Here is a 21,297-nt window from a genome sequence, read left to right as displayed (position 1 = left end):
GAAAATAAAGGAGAGTACCATTTTCTTTCGGTATTCACATCGGTCATATGATATGATAAATCACCTTAAGATCATGAGCAGTCATATTAGTATGATAGAACGTTTCCTTCTCATTTTCATCCCAAATCAGGGGTTGGATTTGGTGGCAACTATGTCTTGTTATTTTCCCAAAAGCTACCGTGTTCATGTGTTTCTCACAAATCTTGCCCCCTTGGATGGATGCTGCCTTGTTCTGAACTTCTTCCGCTGCTGCTGATGCTGATTTCTCTAATTCTATTTTGGCGTCCAAAGCTTTCTTCCTCTTGCTGCATAATCATTCTAGTATAGACTGCTTAGTCTGAATGCCCAGACGTCCCTGCTGTTTCTTGTTAAAACCAATGTGTTCCACTCTCAAGGGGTAGCCCCGACTGTTGACTGAGCATATGAGGAAAACCAACAGGAAATGCACATGAGCACTGGGCACCTCGGATTCTCTGGAAAAGAGACTTCCTAAAAGACTAGAAACAAGGAAATATTGACCATTTGCTGGATATATAATGCAATTTGGCAGAGATTAGAAGTTCCCATGTTGTATGTGATTCAACTTGACATTCCAATAGTACTAAGTGTTCAAAACACAAGAAAACTTCTACAAAACAAATATTAGTGCAATTTGACAAAGATAAAGAAGTTCCCATGTTGAGGTGGTTCAACTTGACATTCCAATAGTAATAATGTGTTCAAAACGCAACAGAACTCATACAAAACAAATATCAGTACTCAAACAATGTCATGTTGGGAAAAAGGGCAAAAACCATTCTAATGTCTCCCCCTACCCCTGAACCGCCCCTCTAGGAAGACCTCTGCCACCACGCGGGGGACCCCTTCCTCCACGACTGAACCCTCTGCTTCCTCCACGACCGCCTCCTCCACCTCCACCTTGTGATTGCCCCCTGCAGAAAAAATTGAAAAAAGAAAGACTAATTAATATAAAAGAAAAAAGAAACGCAATTCAAGCTTCATAACTGTCAAGGATAGGCATATAATTTGTTAGAGGCTTCGAGCACGTTAGAACCATTTAAATACTGAGAAATGAGGAATGAAAAGAAGAAAATGCAACTTGTATCCTTGTTCTAGATGCTAAGGTCAGGCGAGTCACTGTAGTTTACTAAAAGTTGAGAAAACCCAGTACGAAGCAGGTAAATGGTGAAGGAAACTCTTAGAATGCCATAAAAGGAAAAAGGACTACATGAACATACACATGCATTTTTAGTCTGGTTCATGAAAAGTGTCCAGAACCAGTAGAAAAAGAAAATGAGAAGGAGAAACAGTCAAGTGATTAAACTTTACCTCACTCCTCCGTCTCCTAATATATCTATTGGTAACTCTACCTTTCTTTAGCAAATAAAGCGCTCAAGAGAACACTTGAGCTCCAACCAGGATTACTCTATATCGTGTCTTGGACCAGAACTGGACAGGACGTGAATTGTGTCTGACTGACACATTTGTCAAATTCAAGAGCAGCCTAATAGACTAAAGACCAAATAACTTCAAAAGAACACTGGATGTGACCTTATAGTGTGAAGTCGTGAACCTAGTCCAGTGAAGAGACCAAGCTGTCAGGGCCATAGTGGAGACAGCGTGATACTGAAATGGAAGGCAACAGCCAAATTACCACTCCAACAATGATAAATCATCTTTTAAACATTCGCTAACGTTGCATGGTTATTAGAACGATCAGTATCAGAAATTTATTATTATGAAGATCAAGATCCACAGAAAAAACCTTCAAACTACCAAGGTAGAGACAACAGATCATTAGATGCTAGAGTTTAGAATGGAATGCAATAAAATTAGAACCCTAAAGGTAGAGATTCTAGATTTTGATCTTATCTAACATTCATAATAGCATACTTTACACGCCCCAAACTGAGCTTGAACTCTTTCAATGAAAATAGTCTCATTTCACATATCACATTTTTTTATAACAAAAGTGGCCGGCATATTATCAATGGTAAGGGCACAACTCAAATCATCCAAAAATAAAAATAAAAAACAGATGCAAGATAAAACCTCAGGAGGGAGGCCAGACTGTCGTATCACCTTGGTTCGGGAATTACTGAACAGCTAAGATAACCCAACAGCTTGGAGTCTAAAATGTCTAACACATGCAAAGCATTGCATAGTATTAATCCTAGGTCCTGGACAAACCAACCTTTGAGAGGGACGTGAATAGCAAACCTTTAATGGGAAAACACAGGTCAATACCTTATATGAACACAAATAAAAAACAAGTAATTTGAAGTTAGTACCTTCTTCCTAGTTTCCTTAATGGTTCTCACTCACTATCCAAAAGAAACTCACTTCTTTCGTTTATAGTTTCTAGGGCACCTTCTACTATGGTAAAGTGTGATTCAATTGTTCAATCCATTATAGTGCACTTTTTCTATAATCACTATATATTATCGTCAGTCAGAGTTCAAATGCATTTTATCCAAGATTAATCTACCAGCTTAAATCACACGATCAATTTTAATAATGTCTAAAACCAACAGCTCAACACACATACATATATTGAAACTTCAACAATTATAGAACATTTCAGAAACTAAGGCATATTAAACAACAGAAAATCAAACATCCATATACGAAAACTGCAAGCATCACTCTAAATTATGGAGCCAACACAGTTGAAGCTGTATTTGATTACATTTCACATTTAAGACAAAGTAAGTATAACATAATTCAATTCAACATTTCAACAATGGTACACATCATAATTCCAACTAGTTCAAATTACTCAGAAACCAAAATTTGTACCTTCTTAACAACAAAACCTCGCAGCAACCCAAACTGATCATTACTACCAACTCGAAGGCCAGTATCCATGAATGTTGTACCCAGTCTTCCAATTATTCAAATAAACAACCTTCTTCACAGCCCAAAACGAAACAAACAGCGCAAACGCCATAAACGCCCTCTGCACCATCTTATTCCTCGCCCTAACCAGAACATGTGAAACAAAAGCCAATAACAACCCAACAACCGTATACAAAAACCCAACTGTAAAACCCTCAGCTCCTAACTGCATTCCATTCCCTTGATAAAAGAAAACCAACTTGGTAGGATCATTTCTATCCGCTATAAACATAGGCATTTTCCTAATAATATTATGCATTGCACCCGAAACACTAAAAAAGTAAACAAAAACCGATAAACACAACCACAATATCCTATCATGAAAAATAGTATTCCCCTCCATAATCCTCTTAATAAAAAATGGTGTCGATAACAAAACCCCAATCACAATAACACCTATTTGTTTCCTAGACATAAACGGTGGTCGTTGGACTGGTCCAACAGTTAACCCCGTCTTCGATTCAACAAACTCCGACATAGATTCAGCCATTCGGGCAAAATCACCTTGTTCCATAGCTTCAGAATCTTTAAGATTCATCACCCGTGGACCAACATGTCTAATATGAGGCAATGCATTGACACCAAACAATGCAAAACTATTTTGCGACTCTTTAAATTCAATGTCACAAAAAAATAGCTTAGTTTCATCATGGGTATTTTTGTTATTATTTGAAAATGCAGTGGCAACTAATTCGTATTCGAAACGTAAGTCTTTTAAGTGGAGTTCGGTTTTGTCGTGTAGTTGAGTTGCGTCGAAGAAAATAAGGATTGAGTAGGATCGGGATTTGGTTAGAAAACGGGATAGGGAAATATCGTTGAGATGAATTATGCCGGATTTGGATTGGGATTTTAAGTGGAGGAGTTCTTGGACTAAATCTGAATCTGATTCGGTGGATTTTATTGGGATTAGTGTTAGGGAGGAGAGTAGGATTATTAGGAGGAGTTGGATTGGGATTGACATTATTTTTTTTTATTTGTTTGGGGATTTTGAGTTGTGAATGAGGAGAGGTTTCAGATTTGTCGAGATTTGGAGAAGTGAGCGAAGACTTGTTGTTTGGGGCTTGGACCTAAACTGATCCATAGAATAAAGGCCCAATACTACTCCTAAACTGAAACATTAACTAGTTTAAGACATGGTGCTAAAATACAATGAAAGCAAAATTGAATTATAGGTAGACATGACGCATGATATAAGAATAAACCCGTAGCTACGCCACTCGAGTGATAATTAAATAAGGGTCCTATTACTGCTGGACCCCAATTTGTGTTGGGCGGACTCCTAAAAAAAAAAAACAATTATTACAAGTGTGTTATTGGTTTCAAAAAATCTAAAAAAAGAACAATTATTATAAGTATGCTATTGGTGGTAGGAAAAATTGAATTGAAACTCCAAACTTAAACGAATTACATTTTAGGTCGATAGGAGGTTTATTAATCCCAAACGACTTGGCATCACCGTTGGACTACCCAATGGCCACCCGGTCAAAAGCCCAAAAAGCAGAACTTTGAATTTTTTTCAAAGTTCAAATCCTAAACGACATGCCCACTATCGTTTTTGGACTAAGTCCAAACGTGAGAACACTAATATCGTTGGAGACTTAGTCTAAACGGTGTGGCCATATCGTTGGGGATTTTTCTAAGTCCAAACGATATCGTTGGAGATTTTTCTAAGTCCAAACGGTGTGGCCATTTTTTTATAAGTCCAAATCCCAAACGACATAGCCAAAACGATGTGGGCGTCAATGTCGTTTGGGATTTGAACTTTGAAAAAAATTCAAAGTTCTGTTTTTTTTTTTGACTCTTGGTGTGTGGCCCAGTATTCGTTTGGACTAAGTCCCAAGCGGTGTGGCCAAGTCGTTTGGGACTTTAGTCCAAAGCGACCTAGCCGAATTCGTTTAAGTTTGGGGTTTGAATTCATTTTTTTTGGGAATCAATGGCATACTTGTAACAATTGTTTTTTTTTGGATTTTTGAAACCAATGGCATTTTTTGTAATAATTTTTTTTGGGAATCCAACACAAATTGGGGTCCGGCAGTAACAAATACCTTAAATAAATACACGTAAATTTAACTTTTACAGTAAACTTATTATATTTTTTTCTTTGACATTTAAATTGAATTTGTTAGTGTCATTGTGATACCCTTAATTGAATATGTCTTAGAAAATCATCTTAGCCGATAGCCGAGTATATTTATTGAGAACAATTTGTTCGTCCAGAAGCGAAGTGTACGTAGACAACTTTAATTGTTCATTCCTTGTGTAATCCAACCTGTGGCTACGCCACTCTTGCCTCAAAGACACCTCTAAACATCCACAAATTCCTTATAAACATTTGTTGGATATTTTTTCTAACTAGACTCGATTTTGACTTATTTAAATGACCAAAGCATAGACTTCACTTGCACTCACAAATACTAACTTAGCTCCTAGCTTCCCAATTGTATAAATGCCTTACTTCTATATGGTCGATTGTGGATGTATTTATTTGATATTTAAGGTATGGTTTTGTTTGCAGTTTAATTGTCTTAGAGCTTAGTTGGGTGTGCCTGTTAACTGGGTTTGAGGAAATTGTGGATGACATTAGTGGACTTGGTAATTGTGGTTAGTTTAATTGTCTTAGAATCTAGTAGATCTTGCTGACTGGTTGGCAAGGTACTATTGTGGTGGGTGTAGTGTGAGTGTGTGATTGGGAAAGTGTTATTATGCATGTAGTATTTTGATTTTTTTAATTAGTTATTGATTTTGTTAGGTGTTTGATTGTTTTGGTACTGGGTAAGTGACTTAACATGGGCTCTCACAAATCCCAACTTCATAGCTCATGGCTTCCTAAATATACGAAACAATTACTCTATTATCCATCACATATTTCCATGATTTAAAAGGGAAAGCTAAATTAAATTAAATTATAATATAAAGGAAAAGGTAGATATTAGAGAATATAAACAATTCGACATATTTAACAAAAAAAAAAAAAAAAAACTCCTGTTTTGAGGGAGAGGGGGTCTATCTATATACCATTGGTTGATTACTTCACTGGTTGAACTTTGTAGGAGAAGCAACATACTCTCGTAACTCCATTACCTAAGTCATTGTACTATCCTCGAGTTTTGAGGGCAACCAAATACTTTTGGCTATAGTTGAGTTTCGAGACAACGCCATTATTTTTAATAGTGTGTATGTTCTTAATAAGGTTCTTAGCTTTTGAGTGGGAGAAGGGACATGACTATTGAAGAAAAATGGATGAATATATAGAATTCAAGACCCATTGAAATGTTAAGTAGTTCAAATTACTCAAAAACCAAAATTTGTATGTTATTAACAACAAAACCTCGCAACGAATCAAATTGATCATTACTACCAACTCAAAGGCCAGTATCCATGAATATTGTACCCAGTCTTCCGATTATCCAAATAAACAAGCTTCTTCACAGCCCAAAACGGAACAAAGAATGCAAACACAACAAACGCCCTTTGCACCATCTTATTTCTCGCCCTAACCAGAACTTGTGAAACAAAAGGCAATAGCAACCTAACATCCATATACAAAAGCACAACCGTAAAACCCTCAGCTCCTAACTGCATTCCATTCCCTTGATAAAAGAAAACCAACTTAGTAGGATCATTTCTATCTGCTATAAACATCGGCATTTTCCTAATAATATTATGCATTGCACTCGAAATACTAAAAAGTAAAGAAAAACCAATAAACACAACCATAATATCCTATCATGAAAAATAGTATTCCCCTCCATAATCCTCTTAATAAAAAATGGTGTCGATAACAGAACCCAATCACAATAATACCCATTTGTTTACTAGACATAAACAAGGGTCGTTGGACCGGTCCAACGCTTAAACCCATCTTTGATTCAACAAAATCTATAAGGTTCCACCATACGAGCAAAATCACCTTGATCCATAGCTTCAAAATCTTTAAGATTCCTCACCCATGGACCAACATGTCTAATATGAGGCAATGCATTAACACCGAACAATGAAAAATTATTTTGTGACTCTTTAAACTCAGTGTCACAAAAAAATAACTTAGTTTCATCAGTGGTATTTCTGTTATTAATGGAAAATGCAGTGGCAACTAATTCGTATTCAAAATGCAAGTCTTTTAAGTGGAGTTCGGTTTTGTCATGTAGTTGAGTTGCGCCGATGAAAATAAGGAGCGGGTAGGATCGGGATTTGGTTTGGGTGGAGGTTGGCAAACAAGATAGGGAAATATCGTTGAGATGAATTATGGCGGATTGGGATTGGGATTTTAGGTGGAGGAGTAGTTCTTAGACTAAGTCTAAATCTGATTCAGTGGATTTTATTGGGATTAGTGTTAGCTAGGGAAGATAGTAGGATTATTAGGAGGAGGTGGATTGGGATTAACATTTTTTTGTTTAGGGAATTTAAGTTGTGAATGAGGGGAGGGCAGTGGAGTGTGTAAAAGGAGAGGAGTTTGATTTGGAGACTTGAGGGAAGACTTGTTGTTTGTGGGCTTGGACCTAAATTTATTCATAGAGTAAAGGCCCAATACTAACTGGAGTTTGGACACGTGGAGAGTATGAGACACGTTAGTATAATCGCTGATTTGAAAATGGAAAAGATATGTTTAGAAGTTAAAATTGAGTACATTATTGAAAGTTCTACTTGCATAAATGGAATGAATGGTTCATAATAATACATGATAATATTTATAATGTTGTTGTAGAGTTTGATGCCTTAATTCCATTCTCTAAGTTTGCCTGATAGCGTCCATGAATGTTCCGATGAAGTTCTTCACTAATCTTGAAACAGGAGAAGGAAGAAATGATAAAGTCGGATATAATGAACTTAATTGTAATATTACAAGAGAGAACTAAATGTTTCAGAGAATTCAATCATTTGGTGTTGGAATTACATTTTAGCATTGATAGGAGGTCTAGTAACTCACATCGATGGTAGCATCAACTCACCTTAATTGGCAATGGCACACCAAATACTAGCAAGCATGATCTCCTTCTCTCACATAATAGTATATATCAAGAGGGGAACCGTTAGGGCTGTGAGAGCAAGAGGCGTCGCAAGAACACTAATCACAACCAAGGTGACAAGAATAACATCAACACTACCAGTGTTGATACACAATCTACTTGTTTGGAAAATCTTGGGTGAGTAAGATGAATGAAAGCAAACCAAACAAATATAAATAGTGGTGGCAGAGACAATATTGCTATTGAACACAAAGTCTCTACTACTAGAGTATAACAATGAATAATGCATTATTATTTCGAAGACTACTAGACCCAAAACCATAGGGACATGTGTTCTTGCATTAAATTAATGAAACATTAACTAGTTCAAATTACTCACAAACCAAAAATTGTACCTTCTTTTCAACAAAACCTCGCAGCAACCCAAACTGATCATTACTACCAACTTGAAGGCCAATATCCATTAATGTTGTACCTAGTCTTCTAATTATCCAAATAAATAACCTTCTTCACAGCCGAAAACGAAACAAACACCACAAACTCCATAAGCGCCCTTGCACCATCTTATTCCTCGCCCTAACCAGAACATGTGAAACAAAAGCCAATAACAGCCTAACAACCGTATACAAAAACTCAACCATAAAACCCTCAGCTCCTAACTACATTCCATTCACTTGACAAAAGATAACCAACTTGGTAGGATCATTTCTATCCGTTATAAACATCGACATTGTCCTAATAATATTATGCATTGCACCCGAAACACTAAAAAAGTAAACAAAAACCAAGAAACATAACCACAATATCCTATCATGAAAAATAGTATTCCCCTCCATAATCTTTTTAATAACAAATGGTGTCGATAAAAAAACCCCAATCACAATAACACCTATTTGTTTACTAGACATAAATGGGGGTTATTGGACCGGTCCAACGCTTAAACCTGCCTTCAATTCAACAAACTCCAACATAGATTATGCCATACGAGTGAAATCACCTTGATCCATAGCTTGAGAAATTTAAGATTCCTCACCCATGGACCAACATGTCTAATATGAGGCAATGCATTAACACCAAACAATGAAAAACTCTTTTGCGACTCTTTAAACTCAATGTCACAAAAAAACAACTTAGTTTCATTAGGGGTATTTTTGTTATTAATAGAAAATGCAGTGACAACTAATTAGTATTCGAAACGTAAGTCTTTTAAGTGGAATTCGGTTTTGTCGTGTAGTTGAGTTGCGTCAAGGAAAATAAGGAGTGAGTAGGATCGGGATTTGGTTTGGGTGGAGGTTAGGAAACGGGATAGGAAAATATCGTTGAGATGAATTATGCCGGATTTGGATTGGGATTTTAAGTGGAGGAGTATTTCTTAGACTAAGTCTAAATCTGATTCGGTGGATTTTATTAGGATCAGTGTTAGGGAGAAGAGTAGGATTATCAGGAGGAGGTGGATTGGGATTGACATTTTTTTTTTTGTTTAGGGATTTTGAGTTGTGAATGAGGGGAGGTTTGTGGAGTGTGTAAAAGGAAAGGAGTTTGATTTGGAGACTTAAGGGAAGACTTGTTGTTTGTAGGCTTGGACCTTAACTGATCCATAGAGTAAAGGCCTAATACTATCTGGAGTTTGGACATGTAGAAAGTATGAGACACGTCAGTATAATCACTGATTTGAAAATAGAAAATATCTATTATTAGAAGTTAAAATTGAGTACATTATTGAAGGTTCTACTTGCAAAAACGGAATGAATGGTTCATAATAATACATGATAATATTTATAATACTGTTGTAGTTTGACGCCTTGATTCCATTCTCTAAGTTTGTCTGATAGCGTCTATAAATGTTGCCATGAAGTTCTTCACTAGTCCTGAAACATGAGAAGGAAGAAATGATAGAGTCGGTAAAATGAGCTTGTAATATTACAGGGGAGAACTTATTGTTTACAGAGGATTCAATCATTTGGTGTTGGAATTACATTTTAGCATGGATAGGAGGTTTATTAACTCACATCGATGGTAGCATCAATTCACCTTAATTGGCAATGGCATACCAAATACAAGCAAGCATGATCTCCTTCTCTCACATAATAGTACGTGAGGGGAACCACTAGGGTTGTGAGAGCAAGAGGGGTCGCGAGAACACTAATCATGGCCAAGGCGACAAGAATACCTTCAGCACCACCAGTGTTGATACGCAATCTACTATTTTGGGAATCATGAAACCAACTAAAATAAGTCGATTTGGTAAAAACGTAAAAGTTTTAGATAATCGGAGTTTGAAATGTGGTAGCATATGTACCTGGATTTGAGTCGTGCTGCAATGCTCTCGTCATCCCATTCCAAGTGGGAAAACCAATCTCCAAAGAAAGACAATCGAACGTGATCTTGCTTTGAAAGAATCTTGACAGCTTTGGTAAGTTGTACAAGTGTAGTTCTCTTAAGTTAGAGAATACACCCTTAAACATTGCCAATCCTTCTTCTGTCTCACAGTCGTCGTCCTTGAAAAGTTCTTCCATGTCCTTGAAATTATAAACTACTAAACGAAAAAGTTGTTTGAGACCACAAGCGAAGCTCGTGAGCAAGAGACTCTTTAATATTTTACAAACAACAATTTCAAGCTTTTGCAGATTTTTTAAACTTGGAGTTTTCTTAACTCCGCAAATACTTGCCAATTTTGCTAAATATTGCAAACTCAGGTGACACAATTCAGGAAGGATGTCACCATCACCATCACTATGACTATGACTATCATCATCATTATTATCATCATCATCACCACCACCATCACCATCAGTATCCTAATCATCATCATCTTGTTGTTGTTGATCATTAACACGTTGTTGTTGTTTTTGTTCTTGTTCAAAACACTTCTGATCATCATCATCATATTTACAATCTTTCTCATCATCAACATCATAGTCATCATTATCATCCTCACCATGTTCATCATAATCTTGTGGAATTTGTTCCAAATCTTGTTGTTGTAGTTCTTGTCGTTGTTGTTCCGCACCCTTTCGCTTTTGTTGTTTTTCTTATTTCTATTTTTCTTGATGTTCGTCTTCATCTTATTATTGCTATGGTGGTCGCAGTGCTTGATCTGGACCATTATTTTTCTTGTAGTTAGAAAAAAACACCTTCCAGATTATTATAATTCAATTCAACAATGGTACACATAACGTAATTCAATTCAACAATGGTACACATCATAATTCCAACTAGTCCAAATTACTCAGAAACCAAAATTTGTACCTTCTTAATAACAAAACCTCGCAACAGCCCGAACTGATCATTAATACCTACTCGAAGTCCATTATCCATGAATGTTGTACCCAATCTTCCAATTATCCTAAAAAACAACCTTCTTCACAGCACAAAACGAAACAAACAACGCAAACGCCATAAATTCCCTCTGCACCATCTTGTTCCTTGCATTAACCAGAACATGTGAAACAAAAGCCAATAACAACGCAATAACTGTATAGAAAAACCCAACCGTAAAACCCTCAGCTCCAAAATGTGTTCCATTCACTTGATAAAAGAAAACCAACTTGGTAGGATCATTTCTATTCGTCATTTTTCTAATAATATTATGCATTGCACCCGAAATACTAAAAAAGTAAACAAAAACCGATAAACACAACCATAATATCCTATCATGAAAAATAGTATTCCCCTCCATAATCCTCTAAATAAAAAATGGTGTCGATAACAAAACACCAATGACAACAACACCTATTTGTTTACTAGACAAAAACTAGGGTTGTTGGACCCGTCCAACGTTTAAACCCGTCTTCGATTCAACAAACTCCGACATATGATTCCACCATACGAGCGTAATCACCTTGATCCATAGCTTCAAAATCTTGAAGATTCCTCGCCCGTGGACCAACATGTCTAATACGAAGCAATGCATTAACACCAAACAATGCAAAACTATTTTGCGACTCTTTAAACTCAATCTCACAAAAAAACAACTTAGTTTCATCAGGGGTATTATTGTTATTAATGGAAAATGCAATGACAACTAATTCATATTAGGAACGTAAGTCTTTTAAGTGGAGTTCGGTTTTGTCGTGTAGTTGAGTTGCGTCGAATAAAATAAGGAGTGAGTAGGATCGGGATTTGGTTTGGGTGGAGGTTAGGAAACAGGATAGGAAAATATCGTTGAGATGAATTATGCCGGATTTGAATTGGGATTTTAAGTGGAGGAGTTCTTGGACGAAGTCTGAATCTGATTCGGTGGATTTTATTAGGATTATTGTTAGGGAGGAGAGTAGGATTATCAGGAGGAGGTGGATTGGGATTGACATTTTTTTGTTTGTTTAGAGATTTTGAGTTGTGAATGAGGGGAGGTCTGTGGAGTGTGTAAAAGGAGAGGAGTTTGATTTGGAGACTTTAGGGAAAACTTGTAGTTTGTGGGGTTGGACCTAAATTGATCCATATAGTAAAGGCCCAATACTATCTGGAGTTTGGACATGTGGAGAGTATGAGACACGTCAGTATAATAGCTGATTTGAAAATGAAAAATATCTCTTTAAAAGTTAAAATTGAGTACATCATTGAAAGTTCTACTTGCAGAAATGGAATAAACGAATCATAAAAATACGTGATAATATTTATATTATTGTCGTAAGGTTTGACGCCTTGATTCCATTCTCTATGTTTGCCTGATAGCATCCATGAATGTTCCGATGAAGTTTTTCACTGATCCTGAAACATGATAAGGAATAAATGATATAGTCGGTATAATGAGCTTGTAATATTATAGGAGAGAACTGAATGTTTACAGAGGATCCAATCATTTAGTGTTGGAATTATATTTTAGCATGGAGAGAAGGTTTAGTAACTCACATCGATGGTAGCATCAACTCACCTTAATTGGCAATGGCAGACCAAATACAAGTAAGCATGATCTCCTTCTCTCACATAATAGTACATATCAGGAGGGGAACCATTAGGGTTGCGAGAGCAAGAGCGACCGCGAGAACACCAATCATGCCCAAGGTGGCAAGAATAGCATTAGCACTACTAATTTTGATATGCAATCTACTTGTTTGGAAAATCTTGGGTGAGTTAGATGAATGAAAGCAAACCAAACAAATATAAATAGTGGAGGCAGAGACAATATTGCTATTGAACACAGAGACTCTCCTACTTGATAATAACATTGAAGAATGCTATATTATTGCGCAGACTGCTAGCCCCAAAACCACAGGGACAAGTGTTCTTGCGTTAATTTACTGAAACATTAAGTAGTTAAAATTACTCAGAAACCAAAATTTGTGTGTTATTAACAACAAAACCTCGCAACGACCCAAACTGATCATTACTACCAACTGAAAGGCATTATCCATGAATGTTGTACCCAGTCTTCCAATTATCCAAATAAACAAGCTTTTTCACAGCCCAAAACGGAACAAACAGTGCAAACGCAATAAGCGCCCTTTGCACCATCTTATTTCTCGCCCTAACCAGAACATGTGAAACAAAAGCCAATAGCAACCTAACAACCGTATACAAAAACCCAACCGTAAAACCCTAAGTTCTTAACTGCATTCCATTCCCTTGATAAAAGAAAACCAACTTGGTAGGATCATTTCTATCCGCTATAAACATCGGCATTTTCCTAATAATATTATGCACTGCACCCGAAATACTAAAAAAGTAAAGAAAAACCAATAAACACACCCACAATATCCTATCATGAAAAATAGTATTCCCTTCCATAATCCTCTTAATAAAAAATGGTGTCGATAACAAAACTGCAATCACAATAATACCTATTTGTTTACTAGACATAAACGAGGGTCGTTGGACCGGTCCAACGCTTAAACCCGTATTCGATTTAACAAAATCTTTAAGATTCCGCCATACGAGCAAAATCACCTTGATCCATAGCTTCAAAATCTTTAAGATTCCTCACCCGTGGACAACCATGTCTAATATGAGGCAATGCATTAACACCGAACAATGAAAAACTATTTTGTGATTCTTTAAACTCAATGTCACAACAAAAAAAAACTTAGTTCCATCAGGGGTATTTCTGTTATTAATGGAAAATGTAGTGGCAACTAATTCGTATTCAAAACGTAAGTCTTTTAAGTGGAGTTTGGTTTTGTCATGTAGTGGAGTTGCATCGAAGAAATTAAGGAGTGGATAGGATCGGTATTTGGTTTGGGTGGAGGTTAGCAAACAAGATAGGGAAATATCATTAAGATGAATTATGGCGGATTTGGATTGGGATTTTAGGTGGAGGAGTTCTTGGACTAAGTCTAAATCTGATTCAGTGGATTTTTTTGGGATTAGTGTTAGGGAGGATAGTAGGATTATTAGGAGGAGGTGGATTGGGATTGACATTTTTTTATTTAGGGAATTTAAGTTGTGAATGAGGGGAGGGCTGTGGAGTGTGCAAAAGGAGAGGAGTTTGATTTGGAGACTTGTTGTTTATGGATTTTAAGTTGTGAACGAGGGGAGGTTTGTGGAGTGTATAAAAGGAGAGGAGTTTGAGGGAAGACTTGTTGTTTGTGGGCTTGGACCTAAACTGATCCATAGAGTAAAGGCCTAATACTATCTGGAGTTTGGACATGTGGAAAGTATGAGACACGTCAGTATAATTGCTGATTTGAAAATGGAAAAGACCTATTTTAGAAGTTAAAATTGAGTACATTATTGAATAGGTTTCTACTTGCGGAAATGGAATGAATGGTTCATAATAATACATGATAATATTTATAATACTGTTGTAGTTTGACACCTTGATTCCATTATCTAAATTTGTCTGATAGCGTCTATGCATGTTGCGATGAAGTTCTTCACTAGTCCTGAAACATGAGAAGGAAGAAATGATAGAGTCGGTATAATGAGCTTGTAATATTATAGGAGAGAACTGAATGTTTACAGAGAATTCAATCATTTGGTGTTGGAATTACATTTTAGCATGGATAGGAAGTCTAGTAACTCACATCGATGGTAGCATCAACTCACCTTAATTGGCAATGGCACACCAAATACCAACAATCATGATCTCCTTCTCTCACATAATAGTACATATCTGGAGGGGAACCATTAGGGCTGCGAGAGCAAGAGGCGCCGTAAGAACACCAATTATAGCCAAGGCGGCAAGAATAACATTAGCACTACCAGTATTGATATACAATCTACTTGTTTGGAAAATCTTGGGTGAGTAAGATGAATGAAAGCAAACCAAACAAATATAAATAGTGGAGGCAGAGACAATATTGCTATTGAACACAAAGTCTCTACTACTAGAGTATAATAATGAAGAATGCTATATTATTCCGCAGACTACTAGACCCAAAACCACAGTGACAAGTGTTCTTACGTTAAGTTAATGAAACATTAACTATTTCAAATTACTCAGAAACCAAAATTTGTACCTTCTTTAAAACAAAACCTCGCAACAACCCAAACTGATCATTACTACCAACTCGAAGGCCAATATCCATTAATGTTGTACCCAGTATTCTAATTATCCAAATAAATAACCTTCTTCACACGGTTTAAACGAACGAACAAAAAAATAAAACGCTAATAAGCGCCCTTGCACCATCTTATTCCTCGCCCTAACCATAACATGTGAAACAAAAGCCAATACCAACCTAACAACTGTATACAAAAACCCAACCGTAAAACCCTCAGCTCCTAACTACATTCCATTCCCTTGATAAAAGATAACCAACTTGGTAGGATCATTTCTATCCACTATAAACATCGGCATTTTCCTAATAATATTTATGCATTGCACCCGAAACACTAAAAAAGTAAACAAAATCCTTGAAACATGATAAGAGCCCAAAACTGTAGTTTTAACCCCTTAACAATCATACTTTTAGACCAATTATATGAGTAATAAATAAGAGTTAATACTAATTACGTGTTTTTATGTATTTCAGGCAGTAAAGTCAATTATGTGCAGAACTGTGCCACTTTTGCGAGATAAAGGAGCAAGGGTTGGTTGCTAAGAAGTTCTATGAGTAAAGGCCAAGATTCGTGGAGAAAAGCCTTTCTAAAGCCCGGTTAAAGCTGAAAAGTCAAAGTCAACGCGGGCAGAAACAGCACACAAAGTCAGCAGAACTTCCCAAGGCCATATCTTTGGACTCAGACCTTGGAATTGGGTCTACCTTATGTCAAAACGACCGGCTCGGGAAGAGATTTCCAATGGTCCAAGCCTTGACCCAATCAGAAGAGCAGAAGTGGATGAAAAGTCTGTTGAAGCCAAATCCAGCTGAAGAGCCCTTTTCGGACTGAAAGAATTGGGTTTTGGGCCCGATTTTCCGGCCCAAAACATGGCACCAAGCCCATGCACGATTTTTGGGTATGAAGCATATAAAAACAAAAGCTTAGCTCTTTGTTAAGGGTGGATAGTTAGACCTAGATTAGGAATTTGATTAGTTAGCCTTAATTAATTAGTTTTTCATATCTTGTTTTAGATCTAGTTTCATGTTTAATTAATTACTTTAGAACAAAGTAGATTATTAATTTAGTATTTGAATCATGTTATACTATTCATTAGATTAATACAATAGTGTTATTGGTAATCTAGTTTCATTTTCCATTTACTTATTTAGTTCAATTCTGAGATTCAATTATTTGTCTTTATTAGATTGAATAGATTCTTGCATGAGTAGTTTCCATTTGAGTTTAAATAAGCAAAGTTTCAATCTTTTTGTCATGACTTGTTTAATTTCAATTGGAAATGATAGTGTTATAATTCTCGGCTAAACTTCCATTAGCGGGGGTTGAAACACCTTGATGTGACTTGAATTCGATTAGCTTAGAGTAGTCGTAATTTTCTTTCCACTCTAGAAACGATTAGTTCACCATAAGAATGGGTTTGATCGTTCACCTGCTAGTTATGAATTGGTAGAAATGCCATGTGTAATTAGGGATTAGGAAGAACCAATTGTTCTGCGGAAGCAGTTCAATTCGGATTATGACGATTCGTCGTTAGTAAATTCAGTCGAGTTAAGGTGGAATCAATTCCCCCTAATTCCTTATCATTAAATCAACGTAGTATTTCTGTGGTTGAATTATCGTATCTTGTTAGTATAAATAAAATCCGTAGTATAAATCGTAAATCTCTCACTCTCATTAGACTTAAAAAATACTGATTAAGTTATGAAACGCCACATGCTAAAGAACTAGGAGTGGAACGAATCATCTACTCCACTATATCTCAATAGGATTGAGACTAGAATCTTTGATAAGTAAACGTAGCAAAAAGTTAAATTATAGTTTTACTAGCGGTTAGAGACTTCGCGAGCTTTATTCATTGGTAAAACTAGCGTTTTTCATTTTTATCAAAACACAACCACAATATCCTATCATGAAAAATAGTATTCCCCTCCATAATCCTTTTAATAAAAAATTGTGTCGATAAAAAAACCCCAATCACAATAACACCTGTTTGGTTACTAGACATAAATGGGGGTCGTTGGACCGGTCCAACGCTTAAACCCGCCTTCAATTCAACAAACTCCGACATAGATTACGCCATACGAGCGAAATCACCTTGATCCATAGCTTTAGAATTTTAAGATTCCTCACCCGTGGACCAACATGTCTAATATGAGGCAATGCAATAACACCAAACAATGAAAAACTCTTTTGTGACTCTTTAAACTCAATGTCACAAAAAAACAACTTAGTTTCATCAGGGATATTTTTGTTATTAATAGAAAATGCAGTGACAACTAATTCGTATCCGAAACGTAAGTCTGTTAAGTGGAATTCGGTTTTGTCGTGTAATTGAGTTGTGTCGAATAAAATAAGGAGTTAGTAGGATCAGATTTGGTTTGGGTGGAGGTTAGGAAACGTGATAGGAAAATATCATTGAGATGAATTATGACGGATTTGGATTGGGATTTTAAGTGGAGGAGTTCTTGGACGAAGTTTGAATCTGATTCGGTGGATTTTATTAGGATTAGTGTTAGGGAGGAGAGTAGGATTATCAGGAGGAGGTGGATTGGGATTGACATTTTTTTTTTTGTTTAGGGATTTTGAGTTGTAAATGAGGGGAGGTTTGTGGAGCGTGTAAAAGGAGAGGAGTTTGATTTGGAGACTTGTTGTTTAGGGATTTTAAGTTGTGAATGAGGGGAGGTTTGTAGAGTGTGTAAAAGGAGAGGAGTTTGAGGGAAGACTTGTTGTTTGTGGGCTTGGACCTAAACTGATCCATAGAGTAAAGGCCTAATACTATCTGGAGTTTGGACATATGGAAAGTATGAGACACGTTAGTATAATCGCTGATTTGAAAATCGAAAAGATCTATTTTAGAAGTTAAAATTGAGTACATTATTGAATAAGTTTCTACTTGCAGAAATGGAATGAATGGTTCATAATAATACATGATAATATTTATAATACTGTTGTAGTTTGACACCTTGATTTCATTCTCTAAGTTTGTCTGATAGCGTCTATGCATGTTGCGATGAAGTTCTCACTAGTCCTGAAACATGAGAAGGAAGAAATTATAGAGTCGGTATAATGAGTTTGTAATATTACAGGGGAGAACTTATTGTTTACAGAGGATTGAATCATTTGGTGTTGGAATTACATTTTAGCATGGGTAGGAGGTTTAGTAACTCAAATCGATGGTAGCATCAATTCACCTTAATTGGCAATGGCACACCAAATACAAGCAAGCATGATCTCCTTCTCTCACATAATAGTATGTGAGGGGAACCACTAGGGCTGTGAGAGCAAAAGGGGTCGCGAGAACACCAATCATGGCCAAGGCGACAAGAATACCTTCAGCACCACCAGTGTTGATACGCAATCTACTATTTTGGGAATCAAGAAACCAACTAAAATAAGACAATTTTGGTAAAAACATACAAGTTTGAGATAATTGGAGTTTGAAATGTGGTAGCATATGTACCTGTATTTGAGTCGTGCTGCAAAGCTCTCATCATCCCATTCCAAGTGGGAAAGCTATTCTCCAAAGAAAGAAAATCGAAAGTGATCTTGCTTTGAAAGAATCTTGATAGTTTTGGTAGGTCGTACAAGTGTAGTTCTCTTAAGTTGGAGAATACACTCTTAAACATTGTGTTGGAAATAAAGGTTGGATAGACGCCCACCAAGATAAGGATAAACCACTGAGTATAGGATTCTATCCTATCAGATATTAGATGAGTATATGACTCTATCCTATCTGATATTAGATGAGTATAGGACTCTATCCTATCAGATATTAGATGAGTATAGGACTCTATCCTATCAGATATTAGATGAGTATATAACTCTATCCTATCGATATTAGATGAGTATAGGGACTCTATCCTATCGGATATTAGATGAGTATATAACTCTATCCTATCTCGATATTAGATGAAAGTATAGGACTCTATCCTATCCAATATTGAGGAGGTGGGAACCTCTATAAATAGAACCCCCCCACCTCTCACATATTAATCATCCGAACAACAAGAAAAGCTCTCTCCTTTAATGGCGACCTCCAACATTTTCTAAAGTAGAAGCCGATAATTTGTGGAGATTCCATAGGTGGTATCCTCCCTAGCCATTGTCGGTTCTTGGTTCTTGGTTCGTGAAAAAAAAGGTTGCTTCCCGTTCGTGGTTGGAACTTGACTCAAGCAAAGTTAAGAAGAAGAAGATCTTGAGTGTGTCAAGAACATCTTCTCCTGTAGATCAAAGCTTGGAACTTCAAATTGAAAGCTGTGACTAAGGTACGATCTTCTGTTTCCGCTGATTTTAAACTTGGAATTCTCTTAACTCCTCAAATACTTGCCAATTTTACTAAATATTGCAAACTCAGGTGACGCAATTCAGGAAAGACATCACCATCACCATCACCATCACCATCACCATGACTATGACTATGACTATTATCATCATCATCATCACCACCACCACTATCAGTATCGTCATCATCATCATCATCATCGTCGTCGTCATCTTGTTGTTATTGATCATTAATAAGTTGTTGTTATTTCTGTTCTTGTTCAAAACTTTTCTGATCATCATCATCATATTTACCATCTTCTTCATCATCAACATCATAATCATCACTATCATCCTCACCATGTTCATCATAATCTTGCTGAATTTGTTCCAAATCTTGTTGTTGCAGTTGTTGTCGTTGTTGTTCTGCACCCTGCTGGTTCTGTCACATTATGAATAATCGATATATCGAGATGTTATATTAGTTAAATATTGAGAGTTCATTTATTTATTTTTTAATTTTTTAATTTTTTTTAACAACATAAACTGGTATTATGAAGATTGATTGGGCTTCACAATACGAGGGAAAGCCCTTCCCATATAATCGTCTTGTAAGAGTTTGCTTAACTATTTATCAGGAGATGAAAAAAAACGTGACGAGATTGACATTGTGACTATTATACATAGCTGAATAGCCTGCAACCATATTGCATTTCCTAAACCGATGTACTAACACATAGTCATCAGACTTAGAAGCATGGCCCAAAATATCGCCGAGATATCCGATATCTCGCCGATATATCTCGGTAAATTGGTACACCGAGATCGATATTTGCGATATATATCCACCGAATATTGAACCCCATTTTTCCGAGATATATCGGAATTTCCGATATGAAAGTTTATATCGCCGAGATAATCGATATTTCCGAGATAATCGATATATATCGGTTGACTTTTTAACCAATTTTTAATAATTTAATATTGAAATTTCCGAAATATCCGAAATATCCGAGATATATCGGCGAGATATCCGAGATATATCGGTGAGATATCCGATATTTTAGAAACTTTAGATTAGTCACCAAAAAAACCGAGATATCCGATATATCCGATATCGAAATTTTGGGCCTTGCTTAGAAGTATATGAAATACAATCCAAAAACAAATTAATAAGCTTTCATGGAGCTTGAAAATTTACCCTCGAGAACTAACTCCAATATATAGCAAAAGAAGAGTCAGACTCTATCATAAGTTTTATTAATACTTTTCTTCTACTCATGCTTTATACGAAACATTTTGTTTTGTTTTCAAGCGAAGAAACACCTCTTATCATATTCATATCACTTTATTTTGATTCTTCGTGTTCTCGGTGAGTAAGATATTTAGTGTCTACACAGTTACAATTAGAACACATTCACCCCTTTACTTGAAACTCTCGTTACCATACCGCAAATTTCAACAATACCTCATTGTTGTGTTATCACTTCAAAAGTGAATTGGAAAGTTTGATACCCACTGCTATATTTCATAAATCACAATGCTATTATATATCATTAGAACGCGATGTTTTTGGTTGAAAAGGACTATGTTGTTATTCATTTTCATTTGATATATATATAGATAATTGTATTGATATCAAAGAGCATTTAGTAATGACATTTTGATGCTAAAGTTTGAACTTAAACGCGTGCGGTGAGTTACAACCATACTCGTGTTTGCTCAAACATGCATA

General features: G+C 36.2%; 6 pseudogenes across 2 annotated transcripts; all 6 read right to left on the bottom strand.

The window, feature by feature from the left end:
- Positions 1-793: 793 nt before the first annotated feature.
- LOC147478992 (putative dolichyl-diphosphooligosaccharide--protein glycosyltransferase subunit 3B pseudogene) lies at positions 794-3,957 on the bottom strand (annotated as a pseudogene). Of its 2 annotated transcripts, none has more exons than XR_015207674.1 (2): positions 2,800-3,957; positions 794-932 (listed from the first exon to the last, which is right to left on the bottom strand). The product of XR_015207674.1 is annotated as a putative dolichyl-diphosphooligosaccharide--protein glycosyltransferase subunit 3B pseudogene, transcript variant X1 (transcript). The 2 variants fall into 2 exon arrangements; XR_015207675.1 differs by lacking the exon at positions 794-932 and adding an exon at positions 1,557-1,626.
- A 2,295-nt stretch (positions 3,958-6,252) lies between these two features.
- Positions 6,253-7,284, bottom strand: LOC147478991 (putative dolichyl-diphosphooligosaccharide--protein glycosyltransferase subunit 3B pseudogene; annotated as a pseudogene).
- A 1,019-nt stretch (positions 7,285-8,303) lies between these two features.
- Positions 8,304-9,333, bottom strand: LOC147478990 (putative dolichyl-diphosphooligosaccharide--protein glycosyltransferase subunit 3B pseudogene; annotated as a pseudogene).
- Positions 9,334-10,663: 1,330 nt separating this feature from the next.
- On the bottom strand, positions 10,664-12,175 carry LOC147478989 (putative dolichyl-diphosphooligosaccharide--protein glycosyltransferase subunit 3B pseudogene; annotated as a pseudogene).
- A 1,036-nt stretch (positions 12,176-13,211) lies between these two features.
- On the bottom strand, positions 13,212-14,222 carry LOC147478988 (putative dolichyl-diphosphooligosaccharide--protein glycosyltransferase subunit 3B pseudogene; annotated as a pseudogene).
- Positions 14,223-15,305: 1,083 nt separating this feature from the next.
- LOC147478987 (putative dolichyl-diphosphooligosaccharide--protein glycosyltransferase subunit 3B) lies at positions 15,306-20,162 on the bottom strand (annotated as a pseudogene).
- Between the last annotated feature and the right edge of the window lie 1,135 nt (positions 20,163-21,297).

Source organism: Coptis chinensis, chromosome 9, assembly GCF_015680905.1.
Source record: "Coptis chinensis isolate HL-2020 chromosome 9, ASM1568090v1, whole genome shotgun sequence".
In the NCBI taxonomy this organism is placed as follows: domain Eukaryota; kingdom Viridiplantae; phylum Streptophyta; class Magnoliopsida; order Ranunculales; family Ranunculaceae; genus Coptis; species Coptis chinensis.
This window is presented reverse-complemented; position numbering and strand designations above follow the sequence as displayed.